The 26,940-nt window shown below is 32.1% G+C and overlaps 1 long non-coding RNA gene across 1 annotated transcript in view; it reads left to right on the top strand.

The window, feature by feature from the left end:
* LOC116423266 overlaps positions 1-26,940 on the top strand; it is a 47,065-nt gene that overhangs the window by 12,932 nt on the left and 7,193 nt on the right. Inside the window, exon 2 of the long non-coding RNA XR_004233798.1 lies at positions 22,093-22,223. This is a non-coding gene — a long non-coding RNA (uncharacterized LOC116423266). The remainder of the gene's footprint in view (positions 1-22,092; positions 22,224-26,940) is intronic.

The following is a 26,940-nucleotide window of genomic DNA, read 5'->3' as shown; positions in this document are numbered from 1 at the left end:
ATCTGGCTGCCTCTACATTAAAGGAAAGAAGGGCCTGGAATATGATATTCCGAAAGGCACAAGAACTTGGGATGCAGCCAAGAATAAACTACCCAGCTAAGCTGAGCATTTTCTTCCAGGGAAGAAGATGGACATTTAATGAAACAAATGAATTCCATTTGTTTCTGAAGAAAAAACCAGAACTAAACAAAAAATTTGATCTCCAAGAATAGAACTCAAGAGATGCAGAAAAGGTAAAAATAACTCTTGAGAATTGTATTTCTGTTGTGGATATACAAAAAGAATACATGTATAATTTGATTGTACTGATATAACATAAAAAAGGGAAGTAGATATGGAAAAGGGATGATGGCAGAATAAGGTGGGAAGGAGGGATAAAAAGAGGGAAACCACATCCCACAAAGAGGCTAAGGAAACTTATCATATCTGAGGGAATTTAGAGAGGGGGAGGAACATTGTGTGAATCTTACTCTCATCAGAGTTGGCTCAAAGAAAAAATAATTGACATTTGTTTTAGAGAAAATTCTCTCTCGCCTCATTAAAAACGGGGGAGAGGAAAAGGGAAAAGAAAAAGAGTAATAAGGGAAGGAAGGGGGAAAGACTCAAAGGGGGGGAGGGAGGGATTATAAAGAGGATAAGTATCGTGATACAAGAGGGGTACATAAGTTTAAAAGGGGGAAAGAGGGTTGGGGGAGGCAAGAATAAGTAAAGCACAATCTGGGGTTATTAGGATGGCAGGAAATACAGATTTAGTAATTCTAACCGTAAATGTGAATGGGATGAACTCCCCCATAAAGAGGAGGCAGATAGCAGACTGGATCAAAAGTCAGAACCCTACAATATGTTGTTTACAAGAAACACATTTAAAGCAGGGGGATACATATAGAGTAAAGGTAAAAGGCTGGAGCAAAATCTATTATGCTTCAGGTGAAGTCAAAAAAGCAGGGGTAGCCATCCTTATCTCAGATCAAGCAAAAGTAAAAATTGATCTAATTAAAAGAGATAAGGAAGGAAACTACATCCTGCTAAAGGGTAGCATAAACAACGAAGCAATATCAATATTAAACATATATGCACCAAGTGGTATGGCACTCAACTTCCTAAAGGAGAAGTTAAGAGAGTTGCAAGAAGAAATAGACAACAAAACTGTAATAGTAGGAGATCTCAACCTTGCACTCTCAGAATTAGACAAATCAAACCACAAAACAAATAAGAAAGAAATTAAAGAAGTAAATAGAATATTAGAAAAATTAGGTATGTTGGATCTTTGGAGAAAATTGAATGGAGATAGAAGGGAATATACTTTCTTCTCAGCAGTTCATGGAACCTATTCAAAAATTGACCATATATTAGGACATAAAGACCTCAAAATTAAATGCAAGAAAGCAGAAATAGTAAATGCTTTCTTTTCAGATCATGATGCAATAAAAACTACATTCAACAAAAAGTTAGGGGGAAATAGACCAAAAAGTAATTGGAAACTAAACAATCTCATCTTAAAGAATGATTGGGTGAAGCAGCAAATTATAGATACAATTAATAATTTCACTCAAGATAATGACAATGATGAGACATCATACCAAAATTTGTGGGATGCAGCCAAAGCGGTAATAAGAGGGAATTTTATATCCTTAGAGGCTTACTTGAATAAAACAGAGAAAGAAAAGATTAATGAATTGGGCTTGCAACTAAAAAAACTAAAAAAAGACCAAATTAAAAACCCCCAATCAAATACTAAATTGGAAATTCTAAAATTAAAAGGAGAAATTAAAAATATTGAAAGTAAAAAAACTATTGAACTAATTAATAAAACTAAGAGTTGGTTCTATGAAAAAGCCAATAAAATAGATAAGCCTTTGGTAAATCTGATTAGAAAAAGGAGGGAGGAAAATGAAATTAGTAGTCTTAAAAATGAAAAGGGAGAACTTTCCACCAATGAAGAGGAAATTAGAGAAATAATAAGGAGTTATTTTGCTCAACTTTATGCCAATAAATTTGATAACCTAAGTGAAATGGATGACTACCTCCAAAAATATAGACTTCCCAGACTAACAGAGGAGGAAGTAAATTGCTTGAATAGTCCCATTTCAGAAAAAGAAATAGAACAGGCAATTAAACAACTCCCTAAGAAAAAATCCCCAGGACCAGATGGATTTACATGTGAATTTTACCAAACATTTAAAGAACAATTGGCCCCAATGCTATATAAATTATTTGATAAAATAGGGAATGAAGGAGTCCTACCAAATTCCTTCTATGACACAGACATGGTACTGATACCTAAACCAGGTAGGCTGAAAACAGAGAAAGAAAATTATAGACCAATCTCCCTAATGAATATTGATGCTAAAATCTTAAATAAGATATTAGCAAAAAGACTACAGAAAATCATCTCCAAGATAATACACTATGATCAAGTAGGATTTATACCAGGAATGCAGGGCTGGTTCAATATTAGGAAAACTATCAATATAATTGGCCATGTTAATAACCAAATTAACAAAAACCATATGATCATCTCAATAGATGCAGAAAAAGCATTTGATAAAATCCAACATCCATTCCTATTAAAAACACTTGAGAGTATAGGAATAAATGGACTTTTCCTTAAAATAATCAGCAGCATCTATTTAAAACCATCAGTAAGCATCATATGTAATGGAGACAAACTGCAACCATTCCCAATAAGATCTGGAGTGAAACAAGGTTGCCCACTATCACCGTTACTATTTAATATTGTATTAGAAACGCTAGCTATAGCAATAAGAGCTGAGAAAGAGATTAAAGGAATAAGAATAGGCAATGAGGAAGCCAAATTATCACTCTTTGCCGATGACATGATGGTATACTTAGAGAACCCCAGAGATTCTGCTAAAAAGTTATTAGAAATAATCCACAACTTTAGCAAAGTTGCTGGTTATAAAATAAACCCACATAAGTCATCAGCATTCTTATATATCACTAACAAAATCCAACAGTCAGAGTTACAAAGAGAAATTCCATTTAAAGTAACTACTGATAATATAAAATATTTAGGAATCTATCTGCCAAGGGAAAATCAGAAACTTTATGAGCAAAATTACAGACCACTTTTCACACAAATTAAGTCTGATCTAACCAATTGGAAAAATATTAAATGCTCTTGGATAGGGCGAGCAAATATAATAAAGATGACAATATTACCTAAACTAATCTATTTATTTAGCGCTATACCAATCAGACTCCCAAAAAACTATTTTAATGACCTAGAAAAAATAACAACAAAGTTCATATGGAAAAACAAAAGGTCAAGAATTTCAAGGGAATTAATGAAAAAAAAATCAAATGATGGTGGCTTAGCTGTACCAGATCTAAAATTATATTATAGAGCAGCAGTTACCAAAACTATTTGGTATTGGCTAAGGAATAGATTAGTTGATCAGTGGAATAGATTAGGTTCAAGGGATAAAACAGTCAACAAATATAGCAACCTAGTCTTTGACAAACCCAAAGATCCCAGCTTTTGGGATAAGAACTTACTGTTTGATAAAAATTGCTGGGAAAATTGGAAACTAATATGGCAGAAACTAGGCATTGATCCATACTTAACGCCGTACACCAAGATAAGGTCAAAATGGGTTCATGACCTAGGCATAAAGAATGAAATTATTAATAAATTAGAGGAACATAGGATAGTTTACCTCTCAGACCTGTGGAAGGGGAAGGTCTTTATGACCAAAGCAGAACTAGAGATCATTACTGATCACAAAATAGAAAATTTCGATTATACCAAACTGAAAAGTTTTTGTACAAACAAAACTAATGCAGACAAGATTAGAAGGGAAGCAATAAACTGGGAAAATATTTTTACAGTCAAAGGTTCTGATAAAGGCCTCATTTCCAAAATATATAGAGAATTAACTCTAATTTATAAAAAATCAAGCCATTCTCCAATTGAAAAATGGTCAAAGGATATGAACAGACAATTCTCAGATGAAGAAATTGAAACTATTTCTAGTCATATGAAAAGATGCTCCAAGTCATTATTAATCAGAGAAATGCAAATTAAGACAACTCTAAGATACCACTACACACCTGTCAGATTGGCTAAGATGACAGGAAAAAATAATGATGATTGTTGGAGGGGATGCGGGAAAACTGGGACATTGATGCATTGTTGGTGGAGTTGTGAACGAATCCAACCATTTTGGAGAGTAGTTTGGAACTATGCTCAAAAAGTTATCAAACTGTGCATACCCTTTGATCCAGCAGTGTTACTACTGGGATTATATCCCAAAGAGATTATAAAGAAGGGAAAGGGACCTGTATGTGCACGAATGTTTGTGGCAGCCCTTTTTGTAGTGGCTAGAAACTGGAAACTGAATGGATGTCCATCAGTTGGAGAATGGCTGAATAAATTGTGGTATATGAAAATTATGGAATATTACTGTTCTGTAAGAAATGACCAACAGGATGATTTCAGAAAGGCCTGGAGAGACTTACACGAACTGATGCTGAGTGAAATGAGCAGGACCAGGAGATCATTATATACTTCAACAACAATACTAGATGATGACCAGTTCTGATGGATCAGGCCATCCTCAGCAACGAGATCAACCAAATCATTTCTAATGGAGCAGTAATGAACTGAACTAGCTATGCCCAGAAAAAGAACTCTGGGAGATGACTAAAAACCATTACATTGAATTCCCAATCCCTATATTTATGCACACCTGCATTTTTGATTTCCTTCACAAGCTAATTGTACAATATTTCAGAGTCTGATTCTTTTTGTACAGCAAAATAACGTTTTGGTCATGTATACTTATTGTGTATCTAAGTTATATTTTAATATATTTAACATCTACTGGTCATCCTGCCATCTAGGGGCGGGGTGGGGGGTAAGAGGTGAAAAATTGGAACAAGAGGTTTGGCAATTGTTAATGCTGTAAAGTTACCCATGTATATATCCTGTAAATAAAAGGCTATTAAATAAAAAAAAAAATTAAAAAAAATAAAATAAAATAAAATAAAATGACAGGGAAAGATAATGGGGAATGTTGGAAGGGATGTGGGAAAACAGGGACACTAATACATTGTTTGTAGAACTGTGAATACATCCAACCATTCTGGAGAGCAATTTGGAACTATGCTCAAAAAGTTATCAAACTTATCAAGTTGATCCAGCAGTGTTACTACTGGGCTTATATCCCAAAGAGATCATAAAGAAGGGAAAGGGACCTGTATGTGCACGAATGTTTGTGGCAGCCCTCTTTGTAGTGGCTAGAAGCTGGAAACTGAGTGGATACTCATCAGTTGGGAGTGGCTGAATAAATTGTGGTATATGAATATTATGGAATATTATTGTTCTGTAAGAAATAATCAACAGAATGATTTCAGAAAGGCCTGGAGAGACTTACACAAACTGATGCTGAGTGAAACAAGCAGGGCCAAGAGATCATTATATACTTCAACAACAATACTATATGATGACCAGTTCTGATGGACCTAACCATCCTCAGCAATGAGAACAACCAAATCATTTCCAATGGAGCAGTAATGAACTGAACCAGCTACACCCAGCGAAAGAACTCTGGGAGATGACTAAAATCCATTACATTGAATTCCCAATCCCTATATTTTTGCCTACCTGCATTTTTGATTTCCTTCACAAGCTAATTATACAATATTTCATAGTCTGATTCTTTTTGTACAGCAAAATAACGGTTTGGTCATGTATACTTATTGTGTATCTAATTTATATTTTAATATATTTAACATCTACTGGTCATCCTGCCATCTGGGGGAGAGAGTGGGGGGTAAGAGGTGAAAAATTGGAGCAAGAGGTTTGGCACTTGTTAATGCTGTAAAGTTATCCATACATACAACCTGTAAATAAAAGGCTATTAAATTTTTTTAAAAAAATTGCAATGATCACTTCAGCAAAGAGATCCCAAAATAAAATTTGCAAGGAACATTATAGTCAAATTACAAAACTATTACAATTGGCCAGAAAGAATCACTTCAAATGTTGGTGAGTCAAAATCAGGATTACATAGGTTTTAAGATTTAATGTTGCAATACTAAAGTATCAGTGTCATGGAACATGATATTCAGTAAGCCAAAAGAGCTAAGATTACAAGCAAAGGATCATCTACCTGGTGAAATTAAGCATAATACTTCAAGGGAAAAGTGGTCATTCAATGAAAAAGAAGGATTTTAACACTTCATTTGATCTCAATCCTTCAGTCTTCTACCATGGCTGTCTTTTGAAAAAAGAGAAAAGTTTATAGAAAGTCTGAATTTCTTCTCTTGCTGCACCCATGTTTTGCTTAATCTTCAGCCTTGAGAAGGAAGAGTAGAGAAACAGGATCTATGTAATTGTGTGCCTTCCATCTTAAGCAGCACTTGTCTCCTGCCTGATCTCAAACAATCTTTTTAAAGAGATGGAGCATCTTTTTACCTTGGGAGTATACTTTCCAGGGATGATCACATCGATTATTTTAGCTTTTTAATTGCAAAGTATAGGCACAGTTTTTAATATTCACCCATGCAAAACTTGCGTTCCAAATTTTTTTCTCCCTTCTACCTCCACCCTTAGACAGCAAGTGATACAATATATGTTAAATATGTGCAATTCTTCTATACATATTTCCACAATTATCATGCTGCACAAGAAAAATCAGATCAAAAAGAAAAAATAATAAATATAAAACAAGCAAACAATAACAATAAAAGGTGAAAATACCATGTTGTGATCCTCACTCAGTCTCCACAGTCTTCTCTCTAGGTGCAGATGTCTCTCTTCTAAATCACCCTGTTGTTGAAAAGAGCCACATTCTTCAGAATTAATCATCATATAATCTTCTTGCTACTGTGTACAATGTTCTCCTGGTTCTACTCACTTTACTTGGCATCATTTCATGTAAGTCTCTCCAGGCCTTTCAGAAATCATACTGCTGATCATTTCTTTCAGAATAATAATATTCCATAATGTTAATATACTGTGACTTATTCAACCATTCTCCAACTAATGGGCATCCACTCAGTTTCAAGATCCTTGCCATCATAGAAAGGCTTGCTACAAACATTTTGCACGTGTCCTCTTCTCTTTTTTATGGTTTCTTGGGGATACAGGAGGCTCAGTAGAGATACTGCTAGATCAAAGGGTGTGCATAATTTGATAGCATAGTTCCATATTTCTTTGGGCATAGTTTCATATTTCTCTCTGGAAAGGTTGGATCATTTCACAACTCCATTGATGATGTATTAGCATCCCCGTTTTCACATCCCCTCCAGCATTTATCATTTCCATTTCCTCTCATCTTAACCAATTTGAGAGATATGTAGTAATACCTCAGAGTTGTTTTTCATTTGCATTTCTCTGATCAATAGTGATTTAGAACATTCTTTCATATAACTAGAAATGGTTTTAATTTCTTCATCTGAAAATTGTCTGTTTATATCCTTTGACCATTTGTCAATTAAAGAACAATTTGTATTCTTAAATTTTAAATTAATTATATATTTTAGAAATGAGGTCTTTATCAGAAACCATGGATATAAAAAAAGTTTTTCCCAATTTTCTACTTGTAATCTTAGCTGTATTTGGTTTTGTTTGTAAAAAAAAAAAACTTTAAACTTAATATAATCAAAATTATCCATTTTGCATTCCATGATGTACTCTAATTTTCATTTTCCATAAGTTCCTTCCTTCTTCACAGATCTGAGAGGAAGACTATCCCTTGCTCTTCTAATTAATATTATTCTTTATGTATAAATCATGAAGTCATTTTGACCTTTTCTTAGTGTAGGGTGTTATGTGATAATCAAGGATTACTTTCTACCATAATATTTTCCAATTTTCTCAGCAATTTTTGTCAAATTATGAATTCTTATCCCAGAATCTGGAGTCTTTGGGTTTATCAAAAACTAAATTACTATTATCATTGACTACTGTTGTCTTGTGAACCCAACCTGTTCTGCTGATCAACTACTCTATTTCTTAGTACAAAATCATTTTGATGACCACTGCCTTATAATATACTTTTAGATCTGGTACAGCTAGACTACCTAAATTTGCATTTATTTCATTAACTCCCTTGAAATTTTTGACCTTGATTCAGAAGAACTCTGTTATTATTTTTTCTAGCTCTGTAATTTTTTGGAAGTTTTATTGGTATAATACTATATGAGTAGATTAGTTTAGGTAAAATTGTCATTTTTATTATATTAGTTTGGCACTTGATATTCTTCCAATTGTTTAGATTTGACTTTGTGAGGAAAGTGTTTTGTAATTGTATTCATGTAGTTCCTATGTCTTGGCAGGTAGAGTCTCAAATATTTTATGTTACCTACAGTTTTTTTTAAATGGAATTTCTCTTTATATCTCTTGCTGCTGGACTTTGTTGGTAATATATAGAAATGTTGATGATTTATATTGATTTATTTTGTATTCCGCAATTTTGCTAACTAGTTTTTTTTTATTTGATTATCTAAGATTCTCTAAGCATATTATCTGCAAAAAGTGATCATGTTGTCTCTTTATTATCTACTTCAATTTCTTTACTTTATCTCCCTTACATATGATGCTTGTTGAAATATGTACTACTGGTCATTTTAAGGAAAACTCCATTTATTCCTCTGCTCTTAGGTGTTTTTTAATAGAAATGGGTGTTGGATTTTGTCAAGTGCTTTTTCTATATCAGATAATCACATGATTTCTATTAATTTGCTTACTGTTATAATCAATTGTGCTAATAGTTTTCCTAATACTGAACAAGCCCTGCATTCTTAGGATTTATAATCCTACTTGGTCATGGTATATTTTCCTGGTGATAACTTCCTGTAATCGCTTTGTTAATATTTTATTTAAGATTTTTGCATTAACATTCCTTAGGAAAATGTGTCTAATTCATTGATCTTCTCTTTCTCCATTTTATTCAAATAAGAATTTAGAGATGCAAAATTTTACCCTAAGAACTGCTTTGGCTTCATCTTATAAATTTTGGTACGTTATCTCAATATTATCATTCTTTTGGATAAAGTTATCAATTTTGTTTATGATTTGTTGTTTCACCCACTCATTCTTTATGATTAGATTATTTAGTTTCCATTTTTATTGCATCATGATCTGAAAAAAAAAGATGCATTTACTACTTATGCCATTCTACATTGGATTTGCTTTTATGCCCTTTAATACATGATTAATTTTTTTGTAGGTTCCATATACCATGGAGAAAAAAAGTATGTTCTTTTATGTCCCCTTCAATTTTCTCCAAAGTTCTATAATACCCAACTTTTCAAAAATTCTATTTGCCCCCCTTAACTTCTTATTTATTTTGTGGTTTGATTTATCTGACAGAGTAAGGTTGACATCCCATATTAGCATAGTTTTGCTGTGTGTTTCTTCTTGCAGCTCTCTTAACTTCTCCTCTAGGAATGTGAATGATATTCCACTTGGTACAAATATGTTTTGTAATGATATTACCTCATTATCTATGGTATCCTTTAGCAAAATGTAGTTTCCTTCCTTATCTCTTTTAATTAGATTTTTGCTTTTGGTTGATATGACAACAGGATTGCTACCCCTGCTTTTTTTTTTCAGCTGAAGCATAATAGATTCTGCTCCAGCCTTTTACTTTTACTCTGTGTGTATCACTTGGCTTTAAATGTTTTTTTTTTTTTTTTGGGGGGGGGGTAAACAATACATTATTGGATTCTGGCTTTTAATGCAGTCTGCTGTCCACTTCCATTTTATGGGAGAGTCTATCCCATTTACATTCATAGTCAAAATTACTAACTTTGTATTTCCCACCATCTTATTTTCCCCAAGTTGCACTTTTCTTTTTTCTTTCCTTCTTTTCCTCCTCCTCAGTGTTTTGCTTCAGTGACTATCAACTCCCTCAATAAACCTTCTCTTTTACAACCCCTGTCCTTATTCTTTCCCCTTCTATTTCTGTTCTCCCTTCTATTAGCCTCCACCTTTCCTTTCTTTTTTCCCCTCCTACTTTGCTATAGGTTGAGACAAGTTTTTCTATCAAATTAAATATGCCTTGTATGAGACTACCTACCATCTAGGGCAGAGGGTTGGGGGGAAGGAAGGGAAAAGTTGGAACAGAAGGTTTTGCAAGGGTCAGTGTTGAAAAATTATACATGCATATGTTGTGTATATAGAAAGCTATAATAAAAAAATTTTTTTAAATCAAATGCCAGATATTCTCTCTTTGAGACAAATCCAATGAGAATTAGATGTGTGCCTATGCATTTGATTGATTTATGATTTAATGGAAGTCTAATTTAGTCCTTTGAGTATTCAATTCAATAACTCAAAATGGCATTGATATCAGGTAAAGTTAAAGGTTTCAAGTCAGGACATAGAGTATCTTGTTAATTATATTAATTGGACTTGAAGAATAATAGCTATCTCTCTTACACCTTTTTTTCCTATGTTCTTCTTTTGGTCCTATTTCTCAATAATCCTCTTCAATGATACTTAGTCCTTTTATATTTTTCTTAATTGTTTTGTATCTTTTCATCCAGGAAGTAGAGTCTGGGCTAGTAGTATGGACTAGTATCTGGACCTGAACATTGTTCTCAATTTTTTAAAAAATATCCTCAATTTTTCCTTCCTAAATTCAGTTTCTAGACTATTTTCACAGTCCAAATCCCTTCAAATTAATTAGAGGCTTACATACATGAATGACTTCTTCCTTCTACTTTGATTTTCTTCACTCCTGCTTCTACAAATTTCTCCAAAAGAAATCAAATTATATAGTAATTTTTTATTGGAATAGGTATTTTGGGGGGGAAGGATTCATTGGAATAGAGTTTGGGGAAATCAAGGTGATGTAAAAATAAAATATATAATTTTTAAAAGAATATTATGCTATAGACTTAAGATTTGACTCTAGGACTCCTTTATTGTTAAATAATGTCATGAACAAGATTGTATTCAGTAAAAAGTCATCCTAGGGGAAAAAAAAAGAAGATAGTTGAAAGTGGTTAAAAGCAACAGTCTGGAAATAAAAACGGAAAGATTGGGCAAGATATTAAAAACAAACCAACCACAACAACCTCCCAAGTTGTAACAAGGATTGGGCAACAGAAGAGGGGCCTGAGTCATCATCAATGAAGAGGTTCAATGATAGTTAGAAACTGGATAAAACCATTCTGGCCTGACTACAAATGAAGCCTGCTTGAGGTTGGATGATATGAAATGGTTTTTCCAATCCCAATCTAGTTTATTTTTATCTTGCTCATGAAAAGTAAAATAATTCACATGACAACTTGATTGAGACCTTATGGGCATCATTTCCATTGTGCAAGACCGGAATGTTGGGGGCAGGAAAGTTTTGCCAAATGGAGGGAAAAGATAGTCAGTATAAGTGAAGTCCATACAGCCGCAATCAAGCAGGGGGTTAAGCAACAATTTACATTGTATGAGCTATATAGACCACCAAAGTAGACGACAGAGGTTAAAATAGTGCATTGTCACAATGCTAACAACCAATAGATCTCCAGGTATGCCACTCATAAATTTACTAATAAGAGCTTACACTTTTATTGTGCTGTAAAGTTTGAAAACAATTTTTTTTTACAATAATCTTGTGAGGTGCTCAAAAAAGAATATATATGTATATTTTTTTAGAGATGGGGGACTGGAAGTTTTAGGTGATTAATTCAAAATCACATAACTTCTAAGTGTCAGGAACTGAACTCAGATTTTCTGATTCCAAATCTATAATATACTGCTTTCCTGATAAAATAAGATATAGCTGATACTTGAAACATTCTGACTCTGAATTCAGGTTTAGAGTATTTATTTTTACATTATAATGATTATTTTGTAAATTATTTTTACATTTTTGAGGGGGGTTTTAATCTCTCAGTTCCTGTAGGTCTTTCCATGCTTTTATGAAATTCTTCAATTTAGCACTTAATAAGGTGAGGTATCTAATCATATTCAAATGTCATCATTTATTTAGCCATTTGTCAATGGATAGGCACTTACTTTTCCCTAGCTTTTTGCAAGATATGTATATATTTATGCATCCATGCATATATATTCAGTATGTGTGTATATGTATGTGTTTTAAGTGTCTATTATAAATAATGTGTATGTACATATATATACATATGTAGGTATGTATATACATGCATGTAGATATATGTATATACATATATAGTTTTATTTCTGTCTTTGATCTATTTGGTGTATGTGTCCAGGACATCTCTGGAACAAAAGCTATGAACAGTGACCCAGGACCATGCATTAAGAGACTTAAATTATTTAAATTCTGAAACTCTTACCATAGGACCCACTCTGATTTGATTGGTAAGTGTCACTCAGGATATCTAAGATAACTCCAACCATCCTTCATGGACTTTGTCCTTTTCCTTGCCATTTACTCAGTCACTTTAAGGTACTCATCCCTTATCCACTCATTACCATCTTCTTCTATGTTCACTTATTTTTTTTATCTGGAATCAAATTAATATTTACTTTTATATAGGAAACTTTTGCATACGAGTCTACACCCCTAGGGCTCCATTCACATTTTTTGTGATTTACTAAGCCAAAATAAGCCTTCCTAGTTTTCTTCCTCTGTTAGACTATAAGTTTCTCAAGGGTAAGAGATGGCTTCCTTTTGAATCCCTGGACTATTCTCACTTCTCATTGACACCTCTTGGAATCTTGAGATTCCTCAAAGCTTAGCTCATGTCATCTCCTACTTGACACTATTCCTACTATGAGTGTTCCTATACATTACTTTTCATTTTGTAAGTAATTTGATATACTTACATTTTTTTTAATTCTTTGATAAGATGTAAGAGACTTTATTTGCATCCTAACAGAATAAAAGTGTTTGGTTATCCTGTATTATTATGTAACTGGCTAAAAATGACTAATATTAGGTAATACAGTAGATAGAGGATTGGACCCAGAGAAAAAAATCTAAATTCATTTCTGTCATCACAGACTTTCAAGTTGTGTGAACTTAGGTTTTACTCTGCCAGCCTCAGTTTTCTTATCTGTAAAAAAAAAAAAAAAAAAAAAAAAGTTTCTTTATAGTTTGTAAAGTAAATAGATATCTCTTCAAGCTAAATTTAAAGCTTCTTTTCACAGAGACATGACTTTCAGAAACTTTATTTGTACAAAAAAAATTAATAAAGACTACAGATTTTTCATTATCTTTCAGCCAGCTTTAAGATAAACCTGGGATTGACTGGTATTTTCATCAATCAAACTGGAGTTGATCTTACCCAATTCAATTGAGAAAATAATGGAATGAAGCATTATTTTATTGTTCCTTCCCAACCAGGTCTGACTTTTATTCCATTTAACATGAAAGTATTCCAATAGAGATCAGACATACAAGACTGGCCTTAACATTAAGACCAAATGACCTGGTCAGGCTAAGCTAGGCATTTAGACTTAATGATATTGTCAAGGATATGACGGGTTAAGTAAAGGGACCATTATGACCAGTTGGTTGTTTCCACATCTAAGACAAGTGGAAAAAGACTTGAAGATGAACAAAAAGGGTTTTGAATTAAGTGTGTGTGTGTGTGTGTGTGTGTGTGTGCCATTGACTCCTTTTCAGTCTTGGAAATCCTATAGCTATCAGAATTTTAAAAAAAATACATATCATAAAATTCATCAGATTATAAAGGAAAGCAATTGTATTGAAATAAAGCTATCACTTTTTTTAAGTCTATGGACTCCAGTTTAAGAACTAATGGATTAGACAAAGAAAGAAACTAAATTGCAAGGGGTATTGAGCCTTTGAAGTAGTTTCAAAAAGAGCTCCCTTCTGCCTGGTAGCAAAAAGAAAGATAAAAACAAGTTCTATACTCTAAAATAGCCTTAGATTTGTTTGTTTATTTTCCATTTTATACCATACCAATTTGTTCTTACCCACACAAAAGAATAGAAGTGTGGCAAAATATAATGATAATACTTCTAAATGTAACTTTGTGGTTCCTAAGTATTTCACCTATTGGACCAAGCAGAGCAAATCATATCACACTGAGGTATGAGGCAGTGTTTGATTACTTGGAGATTTTGTAGAGAGCATCCTAATTTAGAAAAAGTTTGGACTAGGTGGTCTTAGAAGTCCATTCCAGTTCTTAGATTCTGTGATTCTTTAGTTCTTCATTTTTTATATCCCTACCCATTCTCTCATCTACCTTGTCAGAAATAATTACATAATGCATTGTATTTCTAATGCATTAGATTTCATTTACTATATTGTGCCCTGCTGATGCCTCTGTATATATATATATATATATATACCAATGGTATATTAGTATATTATACCAATAGTATAGTATTATTTGCTAATAGTATACTATACCAATTAAACCATATTATACCAATTATACCAATAATACCAATATTATACCATAGCATATTATTAGTTGTTAATTTTTATGATCTTTTTTCATTCCATTTGCATCATTTGACACTGTTCACCAGATTCTCCACTTTCTCCTAGAATTTTGTGACAATAATCTCTCCTGATTCTACACTCCATTGCCTGGCCACTCTGAAGTCTTATGTGTTGGTTCATTATTCATGTAAGCACACTAATGAAATGCATACTCCGAGACTCTGTCCTAATTCCTCTTTTCTTTCTACACTTTCTATTTCAAAGTGACTTCATCAATAATAATGGATGCACTTTTTACTCTATGCATAAATAAAATAAAAATATATTATTCTATTAGTGAGTAGATCAACATAAAGATGGTGTATGAGAAAGGGATTTAAACTTTAAGATGAGACTTAAAAAATAAAGATATAAGAGTAGGTTCTTAGCCAAAGATGAGAGTTTTTCTAAGAAAAGCTGGTAAAAAAATGGATTTTCATGATTATACTTATAATCTAATTTTGAAATAATAATCTAATTTAAATTTTAAAAGATGAGGGGAAAAGAAAACTACCTATATTGTTTCTAAAATTTTTAGTTAGATCTTTAATTTCTTTCTTGTTTATTTTTACCTTAGATTTATTTAGGATTAATGCGGATAAACTGAGGACCCCTATAGTATATCTTTACTGTCCTTTTACAAGTATTTCATTTATTTTTCTTTTAAATATATAGATACTATGCATCTTTTGCTACATACATAAGTATTGAAATCAATTCATTGTCTATGTAATCTTTCAGTAAAATGCAATTTTGCTTTATCTCTATTTTTTCTGGTGTCTTACCTGAGTGAAATCATAATTGTTACCCTGCCTTTTTTATATTCAGTTAAAACATAATGAATTTTTCTACAATATCTTATTTTACCTGGATCTTTATGTTCAAGTGAATTTCTTGTAAACAACACGTTGTTAGAGTTTGCTTTCTAATCCATTCTGGTAACCTCCAACATTTTATAGATGAGTTCATTCCATTCAATAATTACACAGTATTAAAGTTGTTTATTTCCTTCAATCCTATTCTTATACTTTTTCTTTTCAATACTCCTCTTCATCTATTTGTTTCTGAGTTGCACAGTTTCTTTTTTTTTCCTACTTTTACCTTTCTCTTCACTATTCCCTCTCCAAACTTAGAGTTTGTTTTGATTAAGATTAATTACTCCCTGAATCTACCTTTTCTCTGAAAATATACCCTCTTTCACGCTCTTTCTGTCCTGTCTGTATTCTTGTTGAGTTGAATTCCTACATGGAACTATGTTTGTGTTCTGCCCTACTTAGACCAGTTTAAATGAAAGGAAAATTCAATAATATCATCTCTCCCCTGCCTTCTTCATTCCATTCATAATCATAAGCATACATGTGTACATTTATATGTGTACATATATGTGTGTATATTTATACATATATATAATTAAACAAGTTCCTCCATTTTTCCATGAATTTTTTATTCTTTCCTCCTTTCTTTCATCCTTACATTATCTTCAAAGCATAACAAAGCTAATTATAGCTCTTCTATCTCAATTTGACAATTTAACTATGACCTTTGTGATATAGTGACTTTGAGGTTCTGAATCTTTACTTACAATGCATCCAATAAAATGTAAATTCATCCTTATGAAGTTCCTTCTGTTTAATCACTTTAGTTAACTTTTTTTCTTTTGACTTATTTATACTTCAAATAAGTTTTCTAGTTCTTTTTTTTCCATGAGGAATATTTGGAAGTCCTCTATTTTATTGAAAACCCATTTTTTTTCATTGCTGGATTAAACTAGATTTTGTTAATTAAGTTATTCTTGATTATAGACCTTTATTTTTTGTTTTTTCAAATGTCTCATTCCATATTCCCTACTACTTTTTAGTGACAGCTATTCAATCTTATAAAATTCTAATTGTAATTCTTCAATATTTTAAGTCTTTTTCTTTTTTTATTTGTAGTATTTTCCTTTTCTTTTCCTGGAAGCCCTGGATTTTGTCAATGACATTATAGGAATTTGCATTTTGTTGTTTCTTTCTGGAAGTGACTGATAGATTCTGTTTTCAAATTATCCTCATAACATGTCAAGGAAGTTTTCTTTAATGGTTTTGTGAAATATGATCTCCATGTTCTTTTTTCTTTTTTAGAAAAGAAATTCAGGTAGCTTTATGATTCTCAGGTTATTTCTGCTTGATATATTTTCCAGGTCAATTTTTTAATATACTCTATATTAAATTTTTCTCAGTTCTCTTATTCTGTTTACTGTTTTAGGAATTCTTGTTGTCTTCTGGAATCATTATTTTTTATTGATGATTCATTCATTCAGACTTAAAAGAGTTTGTTACTAGGATAAGATCTGGTAGATCTTTTAATAAGCTTTTGGTCTTTTTCTCTCCAACTCTCCTTATATAACTATAACTTCTTTTATAACTTTTTAAACTATTGCATCATTTCTTCAAAAATTCTAATCTTCATTGTCAGTAATTTTTTTTTTCTTTAAAGTTTTCATTGTGGAAGTTTGGGGGCTTTTTTCTGATAGGTTTCTGTCTTGATTACCCCTGTCATTATAAAAATCCTTTTTTGGTTGTTTTGTTTACTCATTTTTACTCTTTCAACTTCAGAAGTAGAGTTCTAGGTCACTACTCCTTTGGAGAATCAATTCAATCTGAGGACTTTTCCTTTATACTAGAGGTCTTTTTTTTTTTTAAGCCAGGCTTTCTCTTTCTTAAGATTTCAGCTCTTAAGATATCAAAGTCCCCCTTTCCTATGATCAGTTTCAATTGAAGCTATTCCCTTTGATTGCAAAGAGAAAAGAAAGAGCTTTTTTTTTTTTTTTTTTTTTTTTTTTTTTTACCCCTCAGCAAGACTGATTTTCTCCCCTGGTGATTTGCTTTTCTCTAAAAGCAAGAGTCACTCAGTTTGAAGCTTTTATTTCTTCACACTAAAGTATTCTATTTTGTTTTGATTTTCATTTAGTAGGTTTTCTCTTTCTTTATTTTATTTTAACCTTATCAGGAAGTCTTTTGGCTTCACTTTCAGAGTTTGTCCTTCAGGAGATTTCTTGACATTGAGGACTTTTTTCTTCATAGATTGTTTTTTATTATTTTTATTCCTTACAAGTATAGATTGTATAAGAGGGTAATTTATTTAATAGTTAAATTTAGTGGTAGAAACGAGTTGAACTGTACAATTTACTCTGCTCTATTTCTTTTTTTCTATCTTCATCTCCCACTTATGTTTAAAAACACTAAAAAACAGAAATAAAATGGACATTTCTTTATTATGGAAATTAGTATATATCTTAAAAAAAAAAAAGAGCTGCTATTATGTTTAGAGGAGATAAAACAGAATCCTTTCCTCAAAATCAGGGGTGAAACAGGGACATTCAATGTCATCAATTCTATTTAAGATTATATGAGAAAACTAACTATAGTTATAACACAAGAAAAAAAATTAATAGAAAAACTTAGGTAAAGATGAAACAAAGTCATCATTTTTGCAGATAATATGGTATACTTAAAGAACTCTTAAAAGTCAATTGAAAATTAATTGAAATGCTAACTTTATCAAACTTGTAGGACATGAAATACATTCACACAAATTATCAGCAGTTCTATATGATTCTAATAAAATGAAACAGAAAAATACAAAGTAAAAATCCTTTAAAAATTATTACAGAATGTATAAATATTTGGTAGTGTACTTACCAAGGTATGCCCAATAACTATTTGAATACAACTACAAAGCAGTATTTATAGAAATAATAACAGACTTAAATAATTGGGAAAGCATTAATTGCTCATAAGTAGAAAGATCCAATATGGTAAAAATAATGATGCTACCCATTTAATTTATTCAATGCCATATCAATCAAGCTACCAGAGTATTATAGTATAGAATTAGAAAAAGTATACCAAAATTCATGTGAGATGGAACAATTCAAATATCTCAAAGGAAATAATGAAAAGAATAACATAGCACACTTAGTTTTGCCAAATTTCAAACTATATAATAAAGCAGTCATTCTCAAAACAATTTGATATTAATTTAAAAAATATAGATTGACCAGTGGAACAAATTAGCTACTCAAAATGCAGAAGCAATAAATATATATCAACTATATTAGCATTCAATAAACAGAAAGACTCCAGACACTAGGATAGGCTTTTTCTTAAGATTTCAACTCTTAAGGTACCAGGATAGGGCTATTTGATTAAATAGTGCTAGGAAAATTAAATATCAATATAAAAGAATTAGATTTAAACCAACACCTCATGCCTTACACACCCCGCATAGGATATGATCTGGATATAAAAATCACATAAATACATTAGGAAAACATAGGAAAATGTGTATCAGATCTATGTTTAAGGGAAAAATTCATGACTAAAGTAAAAATAATATCACAAAATAGTGAATAGATAATTCAATTACATAAAATTAGAAAATTGTTGTACCAACAAATCCAATAAAGCTGAAATTAAAAGGAAACAATTAAGTAGGAAAAATCTTTGTAGCAAGTTTTTCTGGGAAAGGTCTTCTGTGCAAGATACATAACTGATTCAAATTTGTAAGAAAAAAGCCATTCCTCAATTAACAAATAGTCTGAGGACATGAACATGTAGTTTGAAAGGGAATAAAAGAGCTATCAAAAGCCATGTGAAAAAATAAATTATCCATTCAGTATTTTGTGATTCTATTTTTACTTTGTTCATGAATTTTAAAAAACTGTAAATTAAAAATAATTCTATCCATTATGGAAAAGATAAATAATTTATTTTATGGAATTTGATTGTGCTTCAAAAATTGAGGAAATAGATACTTTTAAGACACAGGTAAAGATATAAAATTGATGGATAATAAAGTAAGCTGAACCAAAAGATAATCAATAACATCTACATCATAAAAAGGAACAGTTTTAAAAGTTTCTATAAACTGATGAAGAATGAAATTGTCAGAATCAGGAAAACAATTTATACCATAACAACAATCTAAAGACAACCTTGATAGCCATAAGAATTGTAATCAATACAGTGATATTGGTCCAGAGGACCAATGTCACTTCTTAATGGAAAAGTGATAAAGTTGCAAAATTGTATGTATACATATGAATATATTTACGCACACAAACATATATACATGTACATATAATAGTATACAGTTGAGGGAATTTCTTTTGTTGACTATGCATATTTGTTACAAAATGTTTATTTATTTATTTTTTTCTGCAATTGGGATTAGGGAGGTGGAAGGAAGAGAAAATAGATTTCTGTCTTTATAGTGGGGTAGGGCTGATATAGTCAGACTTGTACTTTAGGAAAATTATTTTGGCTGCTTGAATGAAAGATGGACTAGAGCATAGAGAGACTTTAGGCCGGGAAACCAACCAGAAAGCTGTTTAGTGGATGGCTAAGGGTAGTGGCTGGTAAGTAGAGAGGAAGGTTAGATGGAAATTAATTGTGAACAAGATATTTTGGCACACAAATTGGACCTGGTTCTAAAAACAAGGCCTCTGTGAAAACTGATTGTTCATTTCTGCTCTTAGTATCCAAATTAATCTATTCTTGGGCATTATAAAAGCATCTCATTACTAAAGACAGATGTTGTAAATATAGAAATGACAAAACTTGGCAACAGATGGAATTTGTGGAATAAATGTGAGTAAATGGTCAAGAGTGATCCTGAGATTCCAATCCTGGGTGATTGAGAGCATGATGGTACCCCAGACAGTAATGGGGAAATAAGGAAGTAAACAGGTTTTGGAGGAAAAGATAAAATGATCTTTTAAAAATATATTGAGTTTCTGTTTCAGGTTATAACCATTCCCTCTTAATGTTTGATAGGATAAAGGTCTTATATCTTAGACCTTAGGCTATACTTATTCCCTATTAATGCTTAATGGGATAAAGGTATTTATGCATTTTAGACATCATTAGAATATCAGGAACCTCTCCAGTACCTCCCATTATGTCATCCTAGGTGCCTCCTCCCATTAGGTCATCCCTATCCAGGTACCTCCCCTATTATGTCATTGGTCTTCTTACCTTATAAAAGAATCTTGTTATCTGACATTCAGGACTAGTCTCATTCATCCCTGGGACCAAACATGGATCATTTGGTCCCAGTAAATCTCTCCATTTAATAAACTATTAAATTGTTTTATATATATATATATATATATATATATATATATATATTTAGGTAGCTATAATACCTCCAATTAAACATATTTAACAGGAAGTTGGTGATTCTATAGTGGAGGACAGGGTAGAGGTTAATGCTAAATAAATAAATCAAAGATTCAGCAGTATAAACATGATAACTGAACTCATAGGAGCTCTTGACAACATCAAGTAAGATGGTATGGAAGAACAGAGAATCCATAACAGAGCCTTGGTAAAATTCAATTTAAAGTACATGACATGGAGAAATGTGGTCAGACAAATGGGAAAAGAAACAGGAAAAGAAAAAAAAACAGTGCGGCAAAAATGTAGAGAGAAAGAAACATTACTTTTATTCATTGATTCAAACTTAAAAATTCAGACAAGAATTTTAAATGAATATTAAATATTCTATAAGGAAGAATATTAAAAACTGAATATTCTATTGGAAGTAGTTAATTACTTCTCAGCAGAACCATATTGTTCTGTGTTGTTTATATGCAAATGATTAATAATTTTTTTTGGTTCAACTCCCTAATTAATTTGAAATCATATTTAGTCCTATTCAAGAGAGATGATGATAAATTAATAGCTAAGCAGAATCATCAAAAATTACAAGTATTGTCTTTAAAATTCTATTTTAACTAGAGTGCATTTGACACTGTGTTGGCAACATGTTTTAAGTAGAGAGTGGTTTTATATGTAGATCTCAAATTCCCAAATATTCTTCCCCTTCATAATTCTATTTTATATTTTGTAGTACATGATTAACCATGAGGTATCATTAACAATATCAACATCATTTTCCTTGTCTATTTAACTCAAGACAGGTTTTCTCTGGAGTTTATATCAAGTGTAGATTTTCTTTTTTAAAAAATTCTTGAATTTTATTTTTTTTTATTTTTATTGAGAACTTTTTCGCCTGTCATCTAGATTTTTCCTTATATCCATCTCTCCCCCTTCCAGACAATAATCCCTTATAACAAAAATTATTTTGAAAAGACAAATATGCATAAATTAAATGAACACATCAAAAAATGTGGAATTATATACAATATTGCACAAAAGGGGGCTCTGATTTTAGCAAAAGCAAGGGGGGAATTGTGTTCTCATCTCTTCTTTGGGACCAAAATTGTTTTTTATAGTGCCACAAAATTAAATTTTCATTTTTCATTTATGTTTTAGCAAGTATTTTGTATGTTGTCTTCCTGACTGTTTATTTCAAGTTCAGTTCACATATATTTTCCATTCTTCTCTGTATTGATTCTGTTTATTTTGTATAACACAATAATATTGCTAAAATGTTTGATAAATATATATATATGAAGCCTCCTCTTTTTGGCAAAAATCTCCTCAGGGAATAAGCCCAGAATCGTCAAGTCAAAGGGAAAGTAAATTTTGTTCACTTTCTTTTATAGACTTCTCAAATTGCTTTCTATAATGGTATATTAATCCATGTGCTAGGTATTCAAGTGCATTCACATTAACCAGATTTTCCCTCTTCAAATTAAAGCAACTCTCTAATTTCCATTTATTTCTTCTAGTCTGGATTTAGGAAACAATTTGTTTCTTCCATCTCCTCTGCACTGATCTTCAATATAATGTGAAATTTCTAACTGAAGAAAATATTGAAGTCCTTACTTCAAAAGAGTGATGAAGTCCTTACTTACAACAGGTAAAATCTGCTTCCAATTTTGTTATGACATAGTACTACAAAGAATAATGAGTCAGAAGACTTAGGGTCAAAGTTTACATTCTATACATATTAATTACAAAACTGTAGATATAGCTTAAACTTCCTAAAGCTGTTTCCTCATCTATAAAATGAATAATGATACTTGGATATTCAACTTCACAGGACTATTGTGAAGGAAACGTCTTGTAGATGTGAGTTTATACTAGTACTGGAGATTTTAACATATAATGTCTTACAAGTACCACAGGATTTAGATTTGAAAAGGATCTTAGCATCTAACCCCCTCATTTTTTTTTAGATGAGAAACTAAATGATTATAAAGGTAAGATGACTTCCTCCTTTTCTAAAGCCAGTGTATACCCCGCTATGACATGCTGACTCTTTCTCTTCAAATTGCTGAGATAGCTAAGAGAGCTGAGTTCTCATCAAAATAAAATTTTATATATATATATATATATATATTATTCCTGAAATAAATTCTCACCTAAAGGAAAAGAAATCTAGAGGAAAAAATTAACCTCAGTTGTCTGGAAGGAGTCAAAGAAGGAGAGGTGGTATAATCAGTTTAAGCCAGGCTACCAGAGACAAGCAGCCAGCTTTTGCCAGCAGACAGAGGAATTGTGGTATGCTGGTCAAAGCTTAAACCAGCTTCAAGACAACAGTAAGAAGGAAAGTAGGAAAAGCAGTAGGCAACTAAATTTGGTGTGTTCCTATTGGCCCTGTGGTTTACAAAGAGTGTCAAGAGGCCAACTGGCACTTACTCTGCTACTCCCCAATAGAGAAGAAACAAGTTTTTTGTTTGTTTCTTTTTTTTTTTTTTTTCCTATGTAGAATTGAACCTCCACCTCTTCTTTAACCCCATTAAGAAGGCACTCAAAGCTTTAAACACACACACACACACACACACACACACACACAAGCTCAGTCACCATCCTTCACTTCCCAACATACATCTGTAAATCCCTTCAAGGACAAATGGAACAAATGCCAATTGGCCTTTTTGGGGGGAAGTGTGCAGCAATCAGCCAATTGGCTGTTCATAGAATATTCACACTGCAATAGGAAACAAGCTTTTTGCTACAATTACCCTTCCATCTCTACTGTTTACCCCAGAAATAAACTAAAGGCTGCTATAAAACACCAGTTTCTATAATGTGGAGCAAAAATCTTCAGACTCTAAGAGTAGCGGGAGTGACAAGACTGCCAGTTAGCTTGTGCAAATGAATAACTGTGGACTAACTAGAAGTCACTTTGAAATTCACAATTGAATTAGCCTTGGACTTTTTGTTGTAAACCTCCCATACATGTTTATTCTTTATTTTCAATATACAAGATGCTCTCATCAAATATTTTTTGCAGGCTGCCCAACATTAATTCATATGAAACTATTCATATTCATTGCTCAATACCCGTTTCTGGGACTAAAAAGGTATTTGGGAAGCTAAGTTGATTAGTTCATTCATTGGCTCAACAAACATTTGTTGAACACTTTCTATGGATACAAAAACTATACTAGCCAAAAGCTAAAAAAAAAAAAAAAAAAAAAAAAAGCAACATAATATAATTTTAAAAAGTAACAGAAGCTGTAAAATTAAATTGTAAGAATATTACAAAAAGGGAGGAAGGGGTGCAGCTAGATAGCGCAATGGATACAGCACTGGCCCTAAACTTGAATTTAAATCTGGACTAAAACACTTAATATTACCTGTGTGATCCTGTACAAGGCATTTAAAACCTCAATTGCCTCACCAAAAAAAAAAAAAAAAAGTATTACAAAAGACAACACGACAGTGATGATCACACATATCACACATATTTACAAAGCATTTATGCTTTCCCCACCAAAAAAATTCATGAAATGAACAATGCAACTAATACTATTCCCATTAATAGATGTTATGAGTAAGGAATACCAATCTTCAAAGAACTGAGTTATAGGTCAACCAAAGAACAATGGGAAGATATAAGGTATATTGATACATAGGTAATACAGTCAGTAGATAGAGCATTGGTCCCAAAGAAAAAAAATTAAAATTCAATTCTGTCATCACACACTTTCAAGCTGTATGAACTTAGATGTTGCTCTGCCAGTCTTAGTTTCCTTATCTGTTAAAAAATAAAAAAAGAAAAAGAAAAAGAAAGAAAAGAAAGAAAGATAATGGCACCTATTCTTTGGGGTTATAAGGGAAAAAATAGGACATTTGATTTTGCAGATCTAAAAGACTAGTTAATATTATTCTTACTATGAAAAGCTCAGCAAAATGCCTGGAATATAGCAGGTACTTAATAAACATATTGACTGCCTACATGTCTAAAGAACTTCACCTAAAATCATATTAAAATTGGTTTCTAAAGATTCTAAGAAAATGGAATAGGCATGTAAAGAAAGTAAAGGATAACAAAAGAACAGTCAAGGCATTCCATTATTACCCATGTAATAATAGTAACAATTATAATAATAGCTGACATTCATATGAACCTTCAGGACTTGCAAAATATATCTCATTTTATGCTTACAACAATTCTTTAAAATAGGTGCTATCATTATCCCCACTTTACCAATGAGAGAAATGAGACTACAAAATTCCTCAGATTCATACAGCTGATTACTCTCTGAGACAAAATTCAAACAGGTCTTCCAATCTTCTAGGTCAACATCTCATGCGCTACAACATGTTGCTTTGAAAAAGAATTAGAAGAAAGACCTACTATGGTTAAGTTTATAAGAAGACATGGACAAGAGAGACCCAAGATAACAAAGTATAGATGAGTTGTTATCTTGTAATCTCCACCTGTTAAAATACTTACAAGGTGCTAAGTCAGTGGAATTGAGGAGACAATGGTTAAATCTAATTTAGCATTGATTTAATCCTACAACAAATTATGGTTTCCTAGTGATGTAATGATTGGAGTATACTCAGTGTGCAACATATAAGCAAGAAGATCTCAGGGCCAAAGAGCACTCTGAGATATTGAGAAGCCAGGATTCAGTTGGGCAGAACAAAGAAAGACAGAGAAGAGGTGGCAGGCTATCCTGTGGAGAACACTGAAAGCAAGATCCAGAAGGCTAAAGGATTTGGACTTTAACAGCTGGCTGCATTTGAGGTGATTATTACATGGAACAGAAACTAAAGCTGCCTCCAAAAGCTCCTTAAGAAGCCTGCTCCCAGAGAACATTATATTTTAGAGAAAAGAACTTTACATCCACCATTGGAAAATATACTCACAACAATAAGATCACAAAACCAAATATGGAAATATTAAAGTACAATTGAATAGAGAATTAGAGGGAGTAAATCACTACATTACAGAATTTAAAATGTCAGGATTGGGATTTGAACAAAGATCTATTATACTAATCATGATCCAGATATGTTTACTGCTATTTTCAAACTACAAAAAGAGCAAAGATTATGAAGAATTATCAAACTAAAAAATGAAAGAAGAATCATCAAAGTTGAAGTACAAAAACTGAGACCTAAATTAAGATATGTTCAAATCATCAATAGCATGAGTTGTCAGGGCAGGGATACTATTATCAAGAACAAAGTTCAAGCTAGATTGCAGGCTTTTAGATTGCACTGACATCTTGCCCACTCAAGAACTTCTGCACCAATTTTTATCAAGTACTTAAACATCGATGTTCAAAAAATGTCCTTTCTGCATCTCTAAATCATCATCAATAATATCTTCCTCAAGAAGTAGGTAGTATACTACATAATCAGGCTTCTGGAAGTATAATTAGCCATTGCTTTGATCAGAGTTCTCCAATTATACAAGGTTGTTTTTCTTTTTTTTTATTACAGCTTTTTATTTACAAGATATATGCATGGGTAATTTTTCAGCATTGACAATTGCAAAACCTTTTGTTCCAACTTTTCCCCTCCTTCACCCTACCCCTTCCCTCAGATGGCAGGTTGACAAATACATGTTAAATATGTTAAAGTATAAGTTAAATACAACATATGTATACATGTCCAAACAGTTATTTTGCTGTACAAAATGAATTGGATTTTGAAATAGTGTACAATTAGCCTGTGAAAGAAATCAAAAATACAGGCAGACAAAAATAAAAGGGATTGGGAATTCTATGTAGTGGTTCATAGTCATCTCCCAGAGTACTTTCACTGGGTATAGCTGGTTCAATTCATTACTGCTCTATTGGAACTGATTTGGTTCATCTCATTGCTGGAAATGGCCACGTCCATCAGAATTGATCATCATATAGTATTGTTGTTGTATAATGATCTTCTGGTTTTGCTCATTTCATTCAGCATCAGTTTATGTAAGTCTCTCCAGGCCTTTCTGAAGTCATCCTGCTGGTCATTTCTTACAAAACAATTCCATAATATTCATATACCACAATTTATTCAGTCATTCTCCAATTGATGGGCATCCACTCAGTTTCCAGTTTCTGGCCACTACAAAGAGGGCTGCCACAAACATTCTTGAACATACAGGTTCCTGTGCCTTCTTTAAAATCTTTTTGGGATATAAGCACAGTAGTAATACTGCTGGATCAAAGGATATACACCAGGGGTCCTCAAACTTTTTAAATAGGGGTCCAGTTCACTCTCCCTCAGACTGGTGGAAGGCTGGACTATAGTAAAAACAAAAACTTTGTTTTGTAGGCCTTTAAATAAACTTCATAGGCTTTGGTGAGGGGGATAATCATCCTCAGCTGCCGCATCTGGCC

This window comes from Sarcophilus harrisii, chromosome 4, assembly GCF_902635505.1.
Source record: "Sarcophilus harrisii chromosome 4, mSarHar1.11, whole genome shotgun sequence".
NCBI lineage: Eukaryota > Metazoa > Chordata > Mammalia > Dasyuromorphia > Dasyuridae > Sarcophilus > Sarcophilus harrisii.
Note: the sequence above shows the minus strand (reverse complement) of the source record. Positions and strands in the feature narration are given on the sequence as shown.